Here is a 21,214-nt window from a genome sequence, read left to right on the forward strand (position 1 = left end):
ACCAATCCAAACCAACCAAACCAATCCAAACCAATCCAAACCAATCCAAACCAATCCAAACCAACCAAACCAATCCAAACCAATCCAAACCAATCCAAACCAATCCAACCCAATCTAAACCAATCCAGATCCAATCCAAATCCAAACCAAACCAATCCAAACACAATCCAAACCAACCAAACCAATCCACATCCAACCAAACCAACCAATCCAAAACCAATGAACCAAACCAATCCAAACCAATGAAACCAAACCAATCCAAATCTAACTTTAAACCAATCCAATCCAAACCAATCCAAACCAAAACAAACCAAACCAAACCAATCCAAACCAATCCAACACACATCCAATCCAAACCAATCCAAACCAACCAAACCAATCCAAACCAAACCAATCAAAAACCAATCCAAACCAACCAAACCAATCCCAAACCAATCCAAACCGATCCAAACCAATCCAAACCAACCAAACCAACCAAACCAATCCAAACCAATCCAAACCAATCCAAACCAATCCAAACCAATCCAAACCAACCAAACCAATCCAAACCAATCCAACCAACCAAACCAATCCAAACCAACCAAACCAATCCAAACCAATCCAAACCAATCCCAAACCAACCAAACCAATCCAAACCAATCCAAACCAATCCAAACCAACCAAACCAATCCAAACCAATCCAAACCAATCCAAACCAACCAAACCAATCCAAACCAATCCAAACCAACCAAACCAATCCAAACCAATCCAAACCAATCCAAACCAATCCAAACCAATCCAAACCAATCCAAACCAATCCAACCAACCAACCAAACCAATCCAAACCAATCCAAACCAATCCAAACCAACCAAACCAATCCAAACCAATCCAAACCAATCCAAACCAATCCAAACCAACCAAACCAACCAAACCAACCAAACCAACCAAACCAACCAAACCAACCAAACCAACCAACCAAACCAACCAACCAAACCAATCCAAACCAACCAAACCAATCCAAACCAACCAAACCAATCCAAACCAATCCAACCAACCAAACCAATCCAAACCAACCAAACCAATCCAAACCAATCCAAACCAATCCAAACCAATCCAAACCAATCCAAACCAACCAAACCAATCCAAACCAACCAAACCAACCAATCCAACCAAACCAACCAAACCAATCCAAACCAATCCAAACCAATCCAAACCAATCCAAACCAACCAACCAACCAAACCAAACCAAACCAATCCAAACCAATCCAAACCAATCCAAACCAACCAAACCAATCCAAACCAATCCAAACCAATCCAAACCAATCCAAACCAATCCAAACCAATCCAAACCAATCCAAACCAATCCAAACCAATCCAAACCAATCCAAACCAATCCAAACCAATCCAAACCAATCCAAACCAATCCAAACCAACCAAACCAACCAAACCAATCCAAACCAACCAAACCAACCAAACCAACCAAACCAATCCAAACCAACCAAACCAATCCAAACCAATCCAAACCAATCCAAACCAACCAAACCAATCCAAACCAATCCAAACCAATCCAAACCAATCCAAACCAACCAAACCAACCAAACCAAACCAAACCAATCCAAACCAATCCAAACCAATCCAAACCAATCCAAACCAACCAAACCAATCCAAACCAATCCAAACCAATCCAAACCAACCAAACCAATCCAAACCAATCCAAACCAATCCAAACCAATCCAAACCAACCAAACCAATCCAAACCAATCCAAACCAATCCAAACCAACCAAACCAATCCAAACCAATACAAACCAATCCAAACCAATCCAAACCAATCCAAACCAACCAAACCAATCCAAACCAACCAAACCAATCCAAACCAACCAAACCAATCCAAACCAACCAAACCAATCCAAACCAATCCAAACCAACCAAACCAATCCAAACCAACCAAACCAATCCAAACCAATCCAAACCAATCCAAACCAACCAAACCAATCCAAACCAATCCAAACCAACCAAACCAATCCAAACCAACCAAACCAATCCAAACCAACCAAACCAACCAAACCAACCAAACCAACCAAACCAATCCAAACCAATCCAAACCAACCAAACCAACCAAACCAATCCAAACCAATCCAAACCAATCCAAACCAACCAAACCAACCAAACCAATCCAAACCAATCCAAACCAACCAAACCAACCAAACCAATCCAAACCAATCCAAACCAACCAAACCAATCCAACCAATCCAAACCAATCCAAACCAATCCAAACCAATCCAAACCAACCAAACCAACCAAACCAACCAAACCAATCCAACCAATCCAAACCAACCAAACCAATCCAACCCAATCCAAACCAATCCAAGATCCAATCCAAACCAATCCAAACCAATCCAAACACAACCAAACCAATCCAAACCAATCCAAACCAACCAAACCAAACCAAACCAATCCAAACCAACCAACCAAACCAATCCAAACCAATCCAAACCAATCCAAACCAATCCAAACCAACCAAACCAATCCAATCCAAAACCAACGAACCAAACCAATCCAAACCAATCCAAACCAATCCAAACCAAACCAACCAACCAACCAAACCAACCAAACCAATCCAAACCAATCCAACCAACCAAACCAATCCAAACCAAACCAAATCCAATCCAAACCAACCAAACCAATCCAACCAACCAATCCAAACCAATCCAAACCAATCCAAACCAATCCAAACCAACCAAACCAATCCAAACCAATCCAAACCAATCCAAACCAATCCAAACCAATCCAAACCAACCAAACCAATCCAAACCAATCCAAACCAATCCAAACCAATCCAAACCAATCCAAACCAATCCAAACCAATCCAACCCAATCCAAACCAACCAGATCCAATCCAAACCAAACCAAACCAATCCAAACAATCCAAACCAATCCAAACCAATCCACATCCAATCCAAACCAATCCAATCCAAAACCAATCCAACCAAACCAATCCAAACCAATGAACCAAACCAACCAAATCCAATTTAAACCAATCCAATCCAAACCAACCCAAACCAAAACAACCAATCCAAACCAATCCAAACCAATCCAACACCAACCATCCAATCCAAACCAATCCAATACCACATCCAATCCAACCAATCCAACCAATCCAAACCAACCAAACCAATCCAAACCAACCAAACCAACCAAACCAATCCAAACCAATCCCAAACCAATCCAAACCAATCCAAACCAACCAAACCAATCCAAATCCAATCCAAACCAATCCAAACCAATCCAAACCAATCCAAACCAATCCAAACCAATCCAAACCAATCCAAACCAATCCAAACCAATCCAAACCAACCAAACCAATCCAAACCAACCAAACCAATCCAAACCAATCCAAACCAATCCAAACCAATCCAAACCAACCAAACCAATCCAAACCAACCAAACCAATCCAAACCAACCAAACCAATCCAAACCAATCCAAACCAATCCAAACCAATCCAAACCAATCCAAACCAACCAAACCAATCCAAACCAATCCAAACCAACCAAACCAATCCAAACCAACCAAATCCAATCCAAACCAATCCAAACCAATCCAAACCAATCCAAACCAATCCAAACCAATCCAAACCAATCCAAACCAATCCAAACCAATCCAAACCAATCCAAACCAACCAAACCAACCAAACCAATCCAAACCAATCCAAACCAATCCAAACCAATCCCAAACCAATCCAAACCAATCCAAACCAATCCAAACCAACCAAACCAAACCAATCCAAACCAACCAAACCAATCCAAACCAATCCAAACCAATCCAAACCAACCAAACCAACCAAACCAATCCAAACCAACCAAACCAATCCAAACCAATCCAAACCAACCAAACCAATCCAAACCAACCAAACCAATCCAAACCAATCCAAACCAACCAAACCAATCCAAACCAATCCAAACCAACCAAACCAACCAAACCAATCCAAACCAACCAAACCAATCCAAACCAATCCAAACCAATCCAAACCAATCCAAACCAACCAAACCAATCCAAACCAATCCAAACCAACCAAACACAATCCAAACCAATCCAAACCAATCCAAACCAATCCAAACCAATCCAAACCAACCAAACCAATCCAAACCAATCCAAACCAATCCAAACCAATCCAAACCAATCCAAACCAATCCAAACCAATCCCAAACCAACCAAACCAATCCAAACCAAACCAACCAAACCAATCCAAACCAACCAAACCAATCCAAACCAACCAAACCAATCCAAACCAATCCAAACCAACCAAACCAATCCAAACCAATCCAAACCAACCAAACCAATCCAAACCAATCCAAACCAATCCAAACCAATCCAAACCAATCCAAACCAACCAAACCAATCCAAACCAACCAAACCAATCCAAACCAATCCAAACCAACCAAACCAATCCAAACCAACCAAACCAATCCAAACCAATCCAAACCAATCCAAACCAATCCAAATCCAACCAAACCAACCAAACCAATCCAAACCAATCCAAACCAATCCAAACCAATCCAAACCAACCAAACCAATCCAAACCAATCCAAACCAATCCAAACCAATCCAAACCAATCCAAACCAACCAAACCAATCCAAACCAATCCAAACCAATCCAAACCAATCCAAACCAATCCAAACCAACCAAACCAATCCAAACCAATCCAAACCAATCCAAACCAACCAAACCAATCCAAACCAATCCAAACCAACCAAACCAATCCAAACCAATCCAGAACCAATCCAAACCAAACCAAACCAACCAAACCAATCCAAACCAAACCAAACCAATCCAAACCAAACCAACCAAACCAACCAAACCAATCCAAACCAATCCAAACCAAACAAACCAAACCAACCAAACCAATCCAAACCAATCCAACACAACCAATCCAAACCAATCCAAACCAATCCAAACCAATCCAAACCAACCAATCCAAATCCAATCCAAACCAACCAAACCAATCCAAACCAATCCAATCCAAACCAATCCAAAATCCAATCCAAACCAATCCAAACCAAATCCAAACCAATCCAAACCGATCCAAACCAATCCAAACCAATCCAAACCAATCCAAACCAATCCAAACCAATCCAAACCAATCCAAACCAACCAAACCAATCCAAACCAATCCAAACCAATCCAAACCAACCAAACCAACCAAACCAATCCAAACCAACCAAACCAATCCAAACCAACCAAACCAACCAAACCAATCCAAACCAACCAAACCAATCCAAACCAATCCAAACCAATCCAAACCAATCCAAACCAATCCAAACCAATCCAAACCAACCAAACCAATCCAAACCAATCCAAACCAATCCAAACCAATCCAAACCAACCAAACCAACCAAACCAATCCAAACCAATCCAAACCAACCCAAACCAATCCAAACCAATCCAAACCAATCCAAACCAATCCAAACCAATCCAAACCAATCAAACCAATCCAAACCAATCCAAACCAACCAAACCAATCCAAACCAATCCAAACCAATCCAAACCAATCCAAACCAATCCAAACCAACCAAACCAATCCAAACCAATCCAAACCAATCCAAACCAATCCAAACCAACCAAACCAACCAAACCAATCCAAACCAACCAAACCAAACCAAACCAATCCAAACCAATCCCAAACCAATCCAAACCAACCAAACCAATCCAAACCAATCCAAATCCAACCAAACCAATCCAAACCAATCCAAACCAATCCAAACCAACCAAACCAATCCAAACCAACCAAACCAATCCAAACCAATCCAAACCAATCCAAACCAATCCAAACCAATCCAAACCAATCCAAACCAATCCAAACCAACCAAACCAATCCAAACCAATCCAAACCAACCAAACCAATCCAAACCAACCAAACCAATCCAAACCAATCCCAAACCAATCCAAACCAATCCCAAACCAATCCAAACCAATCCAAACCAATCCAAACCAATCCAAACCAATCCAAACCAATCCAAACCAATCCAAACCAACCAAACCAATCCAAACCAACCAAACCAATCCAAACCAATCCAAACCAATCCAAACCAATCCAAACCAATCCAAACCAATCCAAACCAATCCAAACCAATCCAAACCAACCAAACCAATCCAAACCAATCCAAACCAACCAAACCAATCCAAACCAACCAAACCAATCCAAACCAATCCAAACCAACCAAACCAATCCAAACCAATCCAAACCAATCCAAACCAATCCAAACCAATCCAAACCAACCAATCCAAACCAACCAAACCAATCCAAACCCAACCAAACCAATCCAAACCAATCCAAACCAATCCAAACCAATCCAAACCAATCCAAACCAATCCAAACCAACCAAACCAATCCAAACCAATCCAAACCAATCCAAACCAATCCAAACCAATCCAAACCAATCCAAACCAATCCAAACCAATCCCAAACCAATCCCAAACCAATCCAAACCAATCCAAACCAATCCAAACCAATCCAAACCAATCCAAACCAATCCAAACCAATCCAAACCAATCCAAACCAACCAAACCAATCCAAACCAATCCAAACCAACCAAACCAACCAAACCAATCCAAACCAACCAAACCAACCAAACCAATCCAAACCAACCAAACCAATCCAAACCAACCAAACCAATCCAAACCAACCAAACCAATCCAAACCAATCCAAACCAATCCAAACCAACCAAACCAATCCAAACCAATCCAAACCAATCCAAACCAATCCAAACCAATCCAAACCAACCAAACCAATCCAAACCAATCCAAACCAATCCAAACCAATCCAAACCAATCCAAACCAATCCAAACCAATCCAAACCAACCAAACCAATCCAAACCAATCCAAACCAATCCAAACCAACCAAACCAATCCAAACCAATCCAACCCAACTAAACCAATCCAGATCCAATCCAAACCGAACCAAACCAATCCAAACCAATCCAAACCAATCCCAAACCAATCCAAACCAACCAAACCAATCCAAACCAATCCAAACCAATCCAAAACCAACGAACCAAACCAATCCAAACCAACGAACCAAACCAATCCAAATCCAACTAAACCAATCCAAACCAACCAAACCAAAACAAACCAAACCAAACCAATCCAAACCAACCAACACATCCAATCCAAACCAATCCAAACCAATCCAAACCAATCCAATCCAAACCAACCAAACCAACCAAACCAATCCAACCAACCAATCCAAACCAATCCAAACCAATCCAAACCAACCAAACCAATCCAAACCAATCCAAACCAATCCAAACCAACCAAACCAACCAAACCAATCCAAACCAATCCAAACCAACCAAACCAATCCAAACCAATCCAAACCAATCCAAACCAATCCAAACCAATCCAAACCAATCCAAACCAACCAAACCAATCCAAACCAATCCAAACCAATCCAAACCAATCCAAACCAATCCAAACCAATCCAAACCAATCCAAACCAATCCAAACCAATCCAAACCAATCCAACCAATCCAAACCAATCCAACCAATCCAAACCAATCCAAACCAATCCAAACCAATCCAAACCAATCCAAACCAATCCAAACCAACCAAACCAATCCAAACCAATCCAAACCAATCCAAACCAACCAAACCAATCCAAATCCAACCAAACCAATCCAAACCAACCAAACCAATCCAAACCAATCCAAACCAACCAAACCAATCCCAAACCAATCCAAACCAATCCAAACCAACCAAACCAATCCAAACCAATCCAAACCAAACCAAACCAAACCAAACCAACCAAACCAATCCAAACCAACCAAACCAATCCAAACCAATCCAAACCAACCAAACCAATCCAAACCAATCCAAACCAATCCAAACCAATCCAAACCAACCAAACCAATCCAAACCAACCAAACCAATCCAAACCAATCCAAACCAACCAAACCAATCCAAACCAATCCAAACCAATCCAAACCAATCCAAACCAATCCAAACCAATCCAAACCAATCCAAACCAATCCAAACCAACCAAACCAATCCAAACCAATCCAAACCAATCCAAACCAATCCAAACCAACCAAACCAATCCAAACCAACCAAACCAATCCAAACCAATCCAAACCAATCCAAACCAACCAAACCAACCAAACCAATCCAAACCAATCCAAACCAACCAAACCAATCCAAACCAACCAAACCAACCAAACCAACCAAACCAATCCAAACCAACCAAACCAACCAAACCAATCCAAACCAATCCAAACCAACCAAACCAATCCAAACCAATCCAAACCAATCCAAACCAATCCAAACCAATCCAAACCAATCCAAACCAATCCAAACCAATCCAAACCAATCCAAACCAACCAAACCAATCCAAACCAACCAAACCAATCCAAACCAATCCAAACCAATCCAAACCAATCCAAACCAATCCAAACCAACCAAACCAATCCAAACCAACCAAACCAATCCAAACCAATCCAAACCAACCAAACCAATCCAAACCAATCCAAACCAACCAAACCAACCAAACCAATCCAAACCAATCCAAACCAACCAAACCAATCCAAACCAATCCAAACCAACCAAACCAATCCAAACCAACCAAACCAATCCAAACCAATCTAAACCAATCCAAACCAATCCAAACCAACTAAACCAATCCAAACCAATCCACATCCAATCTAAACCAATCCAAATCCAAACCAATCCAAACCAATCTAAACCAATCCAAACCAAACCAAACCAAACCAATCCAACCAATCCACATCCAATCTAAACCAATCCAAATCCAAACCAATCCAAACCAATCCAAACCAAACCAAACCAATCCAAATCCAAACCAAACCAATCCAAACACAATCCAAACCAATCCAAACCAATCCAAACCAATCCAATCCAAAACCAATGAAACCAAACCAATCCAAACCAATGAATCCAAACCAATCCAAATCCAATGAACCAAACCAATCCAAACCAATCCAAATCTAATTTAAACCAACCAATCCAAATTCAAAACAAATCCAATCCAAATCCAATCCAAATCCAATCCAAATCCAATCCAAATCCAATCCAAATCCAATCCAAATCCAATCCAATACACATCCAATCCAAATCCAATCTAAATCCAATCCAATCCAAATCCAATCCAAATCCAATCAAAATCCAATCAAAATCCAATCCAAATCCAATCCAAATACAATCCAAATACAATCCAAATCCAATCCAAATACAATCCAAATCCGATCCAAATCCAATCTAAATCCAATCGAAATTAAATCTAACTCCAATATATATCCAATCCAAATCCGATGTAATTTTTTTCATGACTTTTCTTAATTTTTTTTTTTTGCCATTTTATTTCTTCGCGTTCTCTCTCTCTTTCTATATGCCCTTAGCATATCATGGCTTATCTTTTTTTTTTGCCGTTCTCTTTTCCAACTTAGGCTTACCATTATTTTTTTGCCTTTTATATAGAATGGCTTACCATTATTTTTTGCCATTTTTTTAGACTGAGGCTTACCACTATTTTTTGCCATATCTCGTTTGGGGTTTACCTTTTTTTACTTTTTTTTATTTTTTTTTGCTATATTTTTCACGTCGGAGGCTTATCATATTTTTTTGCCTCATTCAGCTTTTCTTCTACTGCTGACCTTTCTTACCTTGTAGGGAGCAACGACTACGTCATTGACGTAGCCAAGCAAATCCAAATCCATCTTCCGATTTGCCTTTTACCAACGAAAACAAGCGCGGAACACCGAAGGATAATTCGCATGTTCACGCCTCAAATACATAACACTGAATGATCGTTTATTTTCACCGTTCGAATCATCTAGAATTCCTGTCAGCCTACTGAGATTGAATTTCAAATTTCTTTTCATTAGCTTCTTAGTATGCTGGCATTTCAAATGCCAACTACGATTGAATTTCAAATTCGTTATCATTTTTTCTATTAATGTCATTTTTAAATATTTTAGTTTATTCCATTATTTTTATCATGAAATAAGAAATACGTTCCACATTATCCATCTATGTGACCAACAAATGCAAATGCATTTTTCAGACTCACTTTATTCCCCACAATCCCCTTCACGTACTGCTGCGTCTCATACGATGTGGTGAACCTTCCTGGGTTGACGGGGGCTCTGAACGATTTCCTAGGGATTACCGTGGTTCTTATTCCAAAGCAATATTAGCGCTCGTCAATCTGCTCTACCACTTTTATTTTCAATGCAAAACCCTTGGAAAATTTCTTCTCTCAACAAACTAAGCTTTCCCTAGACTATAAGGAAACTCGAAGTCGTCACTCTTCCACAGAAGTTCACATTCAAACCTCCCCAACTCCGTTCGTTTGGAAGTTTGCGCCAAAATCTGCCTGGCTCGTTGATATTCGGAGTACTCTAAATGCTCCTCCGATCACCACTACAGCAAAGTTGTTCACAAGCTAGTGAAGCGTCTTATCTGTAGAACATCATGTGCAGGGTTGTTAATCGTTAATTTATCGTTATCGCCGATAAAGTTGGTTGAGATCAACGTTATCGGTTGCTACGATAACGATGAATCAACTGATTTATTATCGTAGTTCGATAATTTAACGTAAGTTAACTCGATAATTTTGCGATAATGTGGTTACTAGATTACGCTTACACTTACCGCAGTGCGAATATTGAATCCGACCACTACCTCGTCGCAGTATGTCTGCGCTCAAAACTCTCGACGGTGATCAACACGCGTCGGAGTCGTCCGCCGCGGCTTAACATTGGGCGGCTACAATACGGTAGACTAGCCCAAGACTACGCGCAGCAGCTGGAAGTGGCACTCCCAACGGAAGAGCAGCTAGGCGCAGCATCTCTTGAAGATGGCTGGAGAGATATTCGATCCGCCATTGGAAGCACCGCAACCGCTGCACTAGGCACGGTGGCTCCGGATCAGAGAAACGACTGGTATGACGGCGAATGTGAGCAGTTAGTTGAGGAGAAGAATGCAGCATGGGCGAGATTGCTGCAACACCGCCCGAGGGCGAACGAGGCACGATACAAACGGGCGCGGAACAGACAAAACTCGATTTTCCGGAGGAAAAGGAAGATCGAGACCGTGGAGAGACGGAGGACCTGTACCGCGCAAATAACGCACGAAAGTTCTATGAGAAGTTGAACCATTCACGTAAGGGCCACGTGCCACAGCCCGATATGTGTAAGGACATAAACGGGAACCTTCTAACGAACGAGCGTGAGGTGATCCAAAGGTGGCGGCAGCACTACGAAGAGCACCTGAATGGCGATATGGCAGACAACGGTGGCGGTATGGTAATGAACCTAGGAGCACGCGCGCAGGACATGCGACTTCCGGCTCCGAATCTCCAGGAAATCCAGGAGGAGATCGGCCGGCTGAAAAACAACAAAGCCCCTGGAGTTGACCAACTACCAGGAGAGCTGTTTAAACACGGTGGTGAAGCACTGGCTAGAGCGCTGCATTGGGTGATTACCAAGGTTTGGGAGGATGAGGTTCTGCCGCAGGAGTGGGTGGAAGGTGTCGTGTGTCCCATCTCCAAAAAGGGCGATAAGCTGGATTGTAGCAACTACCGCGCAATCACATTGCTGAACGCCGCCTACAAGGTACTCTCCCAAATTTTATGCCGTCGACTAACACCAATTGCAAGAGAGTTCGTGGGGCAGTACCAGGCGGGATTTATGGGTGAACGCTCTACCACAGACCAGGTGTTCGCCATACGTCAGGTATTGCAGAAATGCCGCGAATACAACGTGCCCATGCCCACTAGAGTGATTCAAATTTTGACTTTTTCGCTCCCCTATGCTTAAACGTTGACATTTGCTGTTTTATTAATCCTCCTAAATTTTTAGTTAATTTGGATGTAACTAGACTGAGCACGAGCAGTTTGAAGTTTGTATGGAAATTACTATAGAAATCGTCACTAAAGCAAAAGACCGTTCCGTGTTGCAACCCATCAAATATTCAAATGTAATCGACCCGATGACTTCATAGAATACTTCCTTAGGGTAAAACGACCTATTATGGAGGGGTTAAGCACCGTGTCAAAACAAAATTGATTACAAAAATTCTTCAAAAATTACATGTTGGTCGATTTCCACATTGTAGTAGTTAAATAGGATGCTCGTTAACTATAGTTTTGTAAATATTACGTCAATTGTGCTGAACTTATGTTGTTTTGTTTTTATCACAATAAAAACAAACTACCGCAATAATAGGACGCAGTTGCCTATCGTTGCGATATTTTTTGAAGGTCAGTCCTATTGTTGCGGTATTGCATGTAATTCTTATGGAGATCGATACCGCAACAATAGGACCTTAGCACTACAGCAATAATAGGCTCAAAAGGTTCAAATTTTTAACGAAAAATGTTGATTTTTCATCATTTTGAACGGAATTTTGTCAAACAAAAGCTGTTCTAGTCGTTAATCCCAAGAGTTTTAGCGTACCGACAATTGTTTTCAATGGTATTATATCCAGAATGGACTACTTTAACACTACCGCAACATTAGGGCATATCACAACGATAGGACGTTTTACCCTAGTTATAGGACAGTTGTTGTTGCGAAGTGATCGGACTTTTGTAAACAAAGTTATAAAGAAAACAAAAATGCTCATTATTGATATTGATGTTATTCTTTTACGTGTTAAATTGAATTTACCACGATTCAGTATTTCCCCAATTACTTTTCTTACAAGCACAGAATCGTTTCGCAACATAGACGACCAGTTTCATTGCAACATTTTCTATGTTGCCAATAAAGTCGTATATTTTTAGAACTTAATGAGTAGCGTTACGGAACGGTTTTCCACGAAAGTGACTGTTTTCATAGTAATTTTCATACAAACTTCAAACTGCTCGTGCTCAGTCTAGTTAGGGGAAAAGGTGGTAAAATGAACACGTTAAGGACTTGCGTTGAATTTAATCATAAAACGAAAATAACTTGCTAGTTTTACCACTTAGACCAACAATTTAACTCATATTCTTATTGCTCTGATCATTGTTTTCGCTAATAAACATCGTTTTACATAGTTTTTCTTTGTAATAAAAAAAATCGAAATTTCGTATATACAAAAATAGTGCGGGTAAAATGAACACTGCCTGGTGGAAAAATGAACATTGATTCTAAAACCCTTTTGTAACATTTAATTTTTATTTTCCAACTCCAGCACCGTAAATATAACCAATTAAGATTACGAGAGCCTTTTGAAAAATCTGGTATATCTTTTGAAAAGATCTTAATTATCAAAATAATAAAAAGAAGAAAAAAAGTTTTGGAATATCAGTTATTTTGAAATTATATTTAGATATTCAAAGTTTTATCTTGATTATTTGATATGGTTTGTTGCATGACCTCCCGCTTCACAATTGCACAACCTTTACCATAAATTTGTATAAGTTTGATACAAGTGTTCATTTTACCTGCATACATGCCATGTGATAAATAGCTCTTCCTATAACGATGCAAACCAAAAATTTTACTATTCACCCCTGCAACATCTTTGTGAAAGTTGCCCTATTTGCCGCTGTAGTTTGAACCATTGTTATGATGAGTTTATTAAGAATTAAAGCTTACGGAAAAATGGTTGGAAATTACATCAGACCCAACTTTCACGGCTTCATTTGATATTTTGGATAATAATAGCTATTCGCTCGGTTTAAAAACCAAAATATTAGCTCAGGTACCTTATGTTATTTCGAAGAAAATTTGTGCATGGTTAACATACGCCTAATTAGTGTTTTAATCTCAATATAGCCAACTGTTCATTTTACCACCCCTGTTCATTTTACCAGCTTTTCCCCTACATCCAAATCAGCTAAAAATTTCGGAGGATTAATAAAACAGCAAATGTCATCGTTTAAGCATAGGGGAGCGAAAAAGTCAAAATTTGAATCACTCTAATGCCCACACATCATCTATTTATCGACTTCAAAGCCGCATATGATACAATCGATCGGGACCAGCTATGGCAGCTAATGCACGAAAACGGATTTCCGGATAAACTGATACGGTTGATCAAGGCGACGATGGATCGAGTGATGTGCGTAGTTCGAGTTTCAGGGGCATTCTCGAGTCCCTTCGAAACCCGTAGAGAGTTACGGCAAGGTGATGGTCTTTCGTGTCTGCTATTCAACATCGCTTTGGAGGGAGTAATACGAAGGGCAGGGATTGACACGAGTGGTACGATTTTCACGAAGTCCGTCCAGTTATTTGGTTTCGCCGACGACATTGATATCATGGCACGTAACTTTGAGAGGATGGAGGAAGCCTACATCAAACTGAAAAGCGAAGCTAAACGGATTGGACTAGTCATCAACACGTCAGACGAAGTACATGATAGCAAAAGGCTCACGACAACATAAGCCACCCACCACGAGTTTGAATTGGTGGTGACGAAAAAGAGGTGGTTCGTGTACTTGGGCTCACTGGTAACCTCCGATAACGACACCAGCAGTGAAATTCGGAGACGCATAGTGGCTGGAAATCGTACGTACTTTGGACTCCGCAAGACGCTCCGATCGAATAGAGTTCGCCGCCGTACCAAACTGACTATCTACAAAACGCTTATAAGACCGGTAGTTTTCTACGGACACGAGACCTGGACGATGCTCGTGGAGGACCAACGCGCACTGGGAGTTTTCTAAAGGAAAGTGTTGCGTACCATCTATGGTGGGGTGCAGATGGCGGACGGTACGTGGAGGAGGCGAATGAACCACGAGTTTCATCAGCTGTTGGGAGAACCATCCATCGTTCACACCGCGAAAATCGGAAGACTGCGGTGGGCCGGGCACATAGTCAGAATGTCGAACAGTAATCCGGTGAAAATGGTTCTCGACAATTATCGACGGGAACAAGAAGGCGAGGTGCACAGCGGGCAAGGTGGATCGATCAGGTGGAGGACGACTTGCGGACCCTCCGCAGACTGCGTGGTTGGCGAAGTGCAGCCATGGACCGAACTGAATGGAGAAGTCTTTTATGTGCAGCACAGGCCACTCCGGCCTTAGTCTGATGATGAATAAATAAATACATCAAGAATCAATAGTTAACTTCTGAAAAAAGTTCTGGGAAACGAATGCAAATGACATTTTACAACACTGGTCATGGGTTCGATTTCCAGCCCCTCCACCAAACCCTCGTCAGTCGCCGGATGCGGTGACGTATTGGGGAGCGCCCTTACCGTTACGGCTGCCTGGTGACGACAAATTGTTCTTCTCGGAGGCATTCCTCCAATGTACCCGGATAAATGACAAAAGACCAATGCAACGATCATTGGATTCACGACACGGACAAATGGACACAATGGACTCACGGTGAGAAAGCCAGATCTGAAGTCCTCATATCCTGGAATTTCTTAGATAACCAGGAACTTCTACCATACACAGATTCTAATTAACGTATCACAAAAGACATCTAACATATTCAAAACAGAACGTTGGTTACGCGTATAGATCTGAAGTCCTGATACCTGAAATTGCTCTGGATAATCAAGAACATCTACAAAAATTCTGTTCAACGTATCACAAAAAGAGCACATAACATATTCAAAACAGATATACAGATCGTTGGTTACGCTTGTAGATCTGATGTCCTCAACTCCTGGAATTTCACAACAAATCATCGAATATTGGAATGGACGAATGCAAATTTTTTTGGACGTAAACAGATTTTCTTAAGACGAATTTGAGAAAGCGGACCGGTATTTTGCATGACCGATTCTGAACAATCCATAATTATTTTATTGCACCAGAAGCACGCAGTAGAAAGAAGAAACTCTAAAATTAATGTTACTCACAACTTGGTTAGAATCAGAAGTTGTACTGTCGTTTGAATTAGATTTAAAAAACAAGCAAAGCAGTCGGGACGACGGGAATTAGCTTTCTGCCCTATGTGATGCGTGCGTATGCGTCTGAAACAGTTCCGGCAGCGATTGTTGGAAGGGCACCTAGCCGGACCATCCAGGATAGCACGACGGTTGGTAGAAATGCTCCTGCAAGTGTAGTGAAACTAAGTTCCACAAAATCACATTCAACCGATTGTGAATTTTCAAGTCCGCGTAAAAAACGACTCGGGAAAGAAAAACGGCAGTGAAAGACAGTGCGGTGTCCTTTATGTTTCGGTCTCACCACGAGTCAAAGCAATTTTAATTCACAAGAAAGTGAAAGCAATGCCTGACCGGGCATAGGGGGTGATAAGAACGTTGTTTGTGTTGGTGCGTAACTATGCCAACCACAAACACATATAGATTATAATATATCGTATACGAAACACGAAAACAATCGGCCGACCGGCGACAAATTTGGGGTCGAAAGCCGGCTGCCAGAGCGCATGGCTGCATCGAAGAATGTTCGTGCTACGGAGGGGAAAACTGGAAAAGCTCGATGTAAGTGACCTCTGCGTGGGTGATATGGACGAACTGATTGCGTGACAGTTCGAATGGGAGCGAGTGCACTTTCCGTGAATCAAATCTAGACCAATATTTGAAAAGGGCGTAACAGTCAAAATGTATTCCCTCTGATTATTCGTCAACATATATAGCTATATATGTAGACGAAGAATCAAAAGGAATAAATTTTGGCTGTTACGCTCTTTTCAAATGTTGGTCTAGAAATATTGTTTACCTATTGAATCGATTGAATCACCAAAATGGCTCAAACAGATTCGTTCCACGTAGAACATACATATGGTAGACGTGCGATCCGGACCGAGTTTTCTGTACTGAGTTTTGATTTGAAATGTTTACATTTCGTTTGACTCAAAGCTACGTCGATGAAGTAGGGTTACGGATGGTATTCCCGGTACAGGCTAAAAAAAACCAAACATAGAAACATTATTTTGCAAAAACTCCTCTGTAATCGTGTGTACTCACTCGAAAATCTACAATGCAGCTCGTTGAAATTGAACTTGAAAATGCAGTTGCGTTATGTCGTATTGTGCATTACGATGAATTCCCATATTGGTGAGATCTGGACAAGGATAGAATGGCATCCGTAATACACCACGTGGTTACCATTTATTATCCAGAAAGGATATTTTAAGCTGGTAAAAATGTGCTAATTTTAATATTCTTTCTTCCCTAGTAATGTTTTCCATCTGTGAAAGAGGTGTTCTCCGCGTTATTAATTTTTTTTTTCTATTTGAGAACATGCTTGCTCTTATGTCGTCATGCATGACAACGCATGTCGCTGATTGCATTTCGGTAGCGGTGTTTACCTACTCATATTTTCGATCACATTTCGACTATAGACACAGGAAAGCATGGCCTTCTACTAACATGTGCTACCCATCGGGAGCACACAGCAAACATCCCTTCTATGAGAACGCCACATAATCTTATTCAGTGAGATGGAGCGCGCGCTCAAATCGACGATTCTCGTTGTAAGTTCGATTCGTTCGTTGGTTGGCTGTTTAGTTGGAGGCCTGTCGTCGATGTCGTGAACCGAATCGAATTCAGTCGACGGTTGACTTTCGAGCGGATAAGTTTGGGACCGCGGGAATTGGTTGGGAACGAATTTGCTTTCCCAGTGTGTGCAACAAACTCCCGGTAGAAAAGCAGTGGGTGACCAGTGGAAAGCTGGGTGAAAATTTGAAAAGCGGAAACAGTCGAACCTTGAGACATCAAATCAAATTCGGTGCTACGTGACTGGCTAGGAAAACGTTCGTCCAAGTCGGGTGTGCTTGCAGCTTGAGGTAAGAATAGGCAACCTTCAGTTCGATGCGCTATACATTCGATATGTTACTGGATGATCTAAGTGAGGTGTTAAATTACAGAAGGTGCTAAATAATCTGACAAACTCATGTATAAATATTTAATTCAACAACGCAAAACCTTCTTCGATTGAATTAACGTCATAAACAATGATCGTGTTTTGTATTCCGAATTAACTACCGAAAAAAACTGATGTGAAGCGGACAATCAACTGTTGTTGGTTGTATAATGGAATGTGACAACAAAAATAATCACCAACTCGATTTGCCCAAGCGTGAAAGTGAACCACGAAATAAAAGTCCGGACGTACGCGGAAGGTCAAATTTTGCGCGAGGAACACGATGTACTTATAGTCTTATAGTCTTCTTATAGTCTTCTTTCACTAGTGAGCTCTGGGAGTCTGGTCCAGTGGTGATGGATGCCAATATTGAAAAGAGTTGTAACGATCTCCTGAAGTTCCTGTGGGAAATCAAAATGCAACTGGAGGCGATACGCAATTGATGTTGTGTTCAGGGTGTTATATTTCAATATTGCAGCATTTGTAGGGGTAGATACGGAATGGAAAAACGGAATAATTTGAAATCATTTCAATTGGATTCAATATGAATTGAAAGTCAGGATACTTTTTTCCAATCCAAGTTTGAATCCAAGCGCAAATGGATTGTATTTTGATAAATTCGGTGGAAATATAAATTCAGTTCGACAGAATTTGAATGCGGTCAAATCAAACTGAGTCATTTTAAATCTCAAATAATAAACTAGAAAAGCAAACAAATAATATACCATTTCAGTGGAATGAAAAATAATCGCAATGTTATTTAAATTTAAAGCAAACCCAAATTCAGTTTGAATGCAATATAATTAGATTATGAAAAAAATCTATTCAATTGATGTTCTATCCCAGATGAATAAATCTCATCTTAATTGGGTAGATACTATTTATAAACTCAACTATAGAAAAACAGTTAATTTTCAAACGAATGTCGCGCTCTCTAATGATATTTCATAATTCAATCCGCAGGTGATTATTTATTTCTTTGATATACTCGGCATCGACATTGAGTCTACGCTTTTATGAGCACAAAAGTTGTTCACATTTCACTAATTATCAAATAATTTTCGGCAGCTTAAGTATGACCCAAAGGTGATTTTTCTTTGCAGGAGAATAGAAATTTTTCCGCTTGAAAAATTACAGCACCATTTAGTTTACATTGCAGGCATTATGTGCTATGAAATTAGCACTACTTGCCCGCTTCGAACTGCCGAATGGAAAGCTTTTTTGGCCGTTATTTACTTTATCAAACTTTATCAAAATAATAGGAGAATTGCTCCTGGAATTCATCTCATGGCTCCGATATTCATCCTATCAAAAACAAAGCAATGGAAAGCAATTTGATTTGTTTCTTTTTTAGTGATTTTTTTCAGCAGTGAGCACGGATGCTGACGCGATGAAATGAACATATGTTCAGTGAGATGGAGATCGGGACAGCTCCCTAGTTAATTCTAATATAACACATGTTCTAAATTATATATTTTTTCTAATCTTAAATATTTTATCTATATAATAAAAATGAGTTGAAATTTCCTTCCTGTCGATTTAACTCGCGAACGGGTTGGCCGATTTGCAAGATTTTTTCCCTGATCGATTCGTTTTGAGATCCGAAAGATTTGTATATACAAAAAGTTGGTAAATTTGATGGGGAAATGTAAATAAAACATTAGAATACAATTTTGAGTCAGCTGTTGACGAAAACAAAACAAACGCACGGAAATTGATCTAGAGTGCGGTGCTGCAAACAGTACATTGTGACATTTGCAACACCCGGGCAAAGCTGGGTCTCTTTCGCTAATAATAATATTTTCAAATAATTCAAATAATTATTTTCAAATCCAATTCAAATCAAAGGAGAATGATAAAATCTCTCAGGTGTTAATCCCAGGATATGTAAGATTTTTAAAGTATCCAGAAGTTTTTCTTTTTCTTTTTCAGAAGTCTAGGTATGTTCAATTTTGATCTCATATTGCTGAACAAAAAGACTTGGTCCATGTAGCTGTTAGGGGTAGATAAGTCACTAGGGATCACGGTCGGAACTTTATTTATTTGTTTATCTCGTTTATTATTTATTTAATTCCTACGCTGAACTGCAGGTTGATTGATGGTTTTTTACATATTGAGCGTCACAAAAATTGTATAAAAGTTTATATCAGGAAAACGATGTCTTCGTCATCGGATCATTACACTTAAATGCATTTATAGTAAAAGTCATATCTGATTTTTGAGCATTATAGACATTATTCAATTCGCGGAGAAATGGCCTTCGTACCCGTTCTAACAGAGAGCTGTACAGTGTAGCAAGGGAAGAAGAAAAACGAATTCACCGCAGAAAAAAAGGCAACGCGAAGAGAGTGTGATAGCTGAAGCGCCGGAGAACATGGACAGAAACAATATGCGGAGGTTTTACGCAACTGTCAATGGCGCGCGGCATAAGACTGCGCCAGTGCCCGCCATGTGCAATGACCGAAAGGGGAATTCGCTGACAGACAAGACTATGGTGGCAGACAGGTGGAAGGAGCACTTCGAAGATTTGTTGAACGGTGAAAATGAAGGTGTATTAAGGAGCAGGATGGACATAGTCGGCAGGTAAAGAGGTAAAGAAGGCTCTAAACGAGCTGAAAAACAGTAAAGCTGCTGGGAAGGACGAGATCCCGGTCAAGCACGGAAGTGAGCAGCTGCTTCAATCAATCCACCACATTATCCAGAAAATATGGGAGGATGTAGAACTACCTGCCGGCTGGTTGGATGGCCTCATATGCTCAATCTATAAGAAAGAGTACAGACTAGAGTGTGCCAATTACAGAGGAATCACCCTTCAAAACTCGGCGTACAAAATCCTGTCGCGTATCCTGTTTAACAGACTGAAACCGCTTGAGGAGTCCTTCGTCGGCGAATACCAGGCAGGTTTTTATGAGGGCCGATCAACGACGGATCAGATGTTTAGCCTGCGGATGATCCTTAATAAATTCCGGGGGTACACATTGCAGACTCACCACCTGTTCAATGATTTCAAAGCAGCGTATGAGTCAGTGAAAAGAAATGAGCTGTGGTAGATAATGTCCGAACATGGTTACCGGCGAAACTGATTAGACTGATACGTGCAACGTTGGATGTTTCAAAATCAAGTATTCGGATTTTTGCGTTGCGTTGCGTTGTAACGGAGTATTTCGTAGATTGCATACTGACAGTTGTCATGTATATTCTTTACCTTTCTTACCCCAATTGCTTATGGATTTCCATTTGGGATTCAATAGAAATCCAATTGGGGGTCCAAAATGTTAAAACATGAAAGTTATCATTGCCGGCCACGCCCATCTTCTCCGTTACAAGGAAAGGGAAGGAAATGATGATATGACATCTACTTGACGAGAGGCCAGTGACTCACCGACGCCCTCATAGATGTCAAGGAATTGGATGGTGGGTAGGGTATGTGGTTTAGGAGTATCATTA

The 21,214-nt window shown here is 40.6% G+C and overlaps 1 protein-coding gene across 3 annotated transcripts in view; it reads left to right on the forward strand.

Annotated features, from left to right (window-relative positions):
• The window catches only part of LOC134223016 (facilitated trehalose transporter Tret1-2 homolog), a 113,450-nt gene that overhangs the window by 5,622 nt on the left and 86,614 nt on the right, over positions 1–21,214 (forward strand). Inside the window, exon 1 of one of the 3 annotated variants that reach the window (XM_062702156.1) lies at positions 17,437–17,690. The exons of the other annotated variants lie outside the window; for them this stretch is intronic. The gene's annotated coding sequence lies outside the window, so the exon portion shown is untranslated. Of the gene's footprint in view, positions 1–17,436; positions 17,691–21,214 lie in introns of those variants that run through there. 3 annotated transcript variants of the gene reach the window in all.

This window comes from Armigeres subalbatus, chromosome 1 (assembly GCF_024139115.2).
Source record: "Armigeres subalbatus isolate Guangzhou_Male chromosome 1, GZ_Asu_2, whole genome shotgun sequence".
In the NCBI taxonomy this organism is placed as follows: Eukaryota; Metazoa; Arthropoda; class Insecta; order Diptera; family Culicidae; genus Armigeres; species Armigeres subalbatus.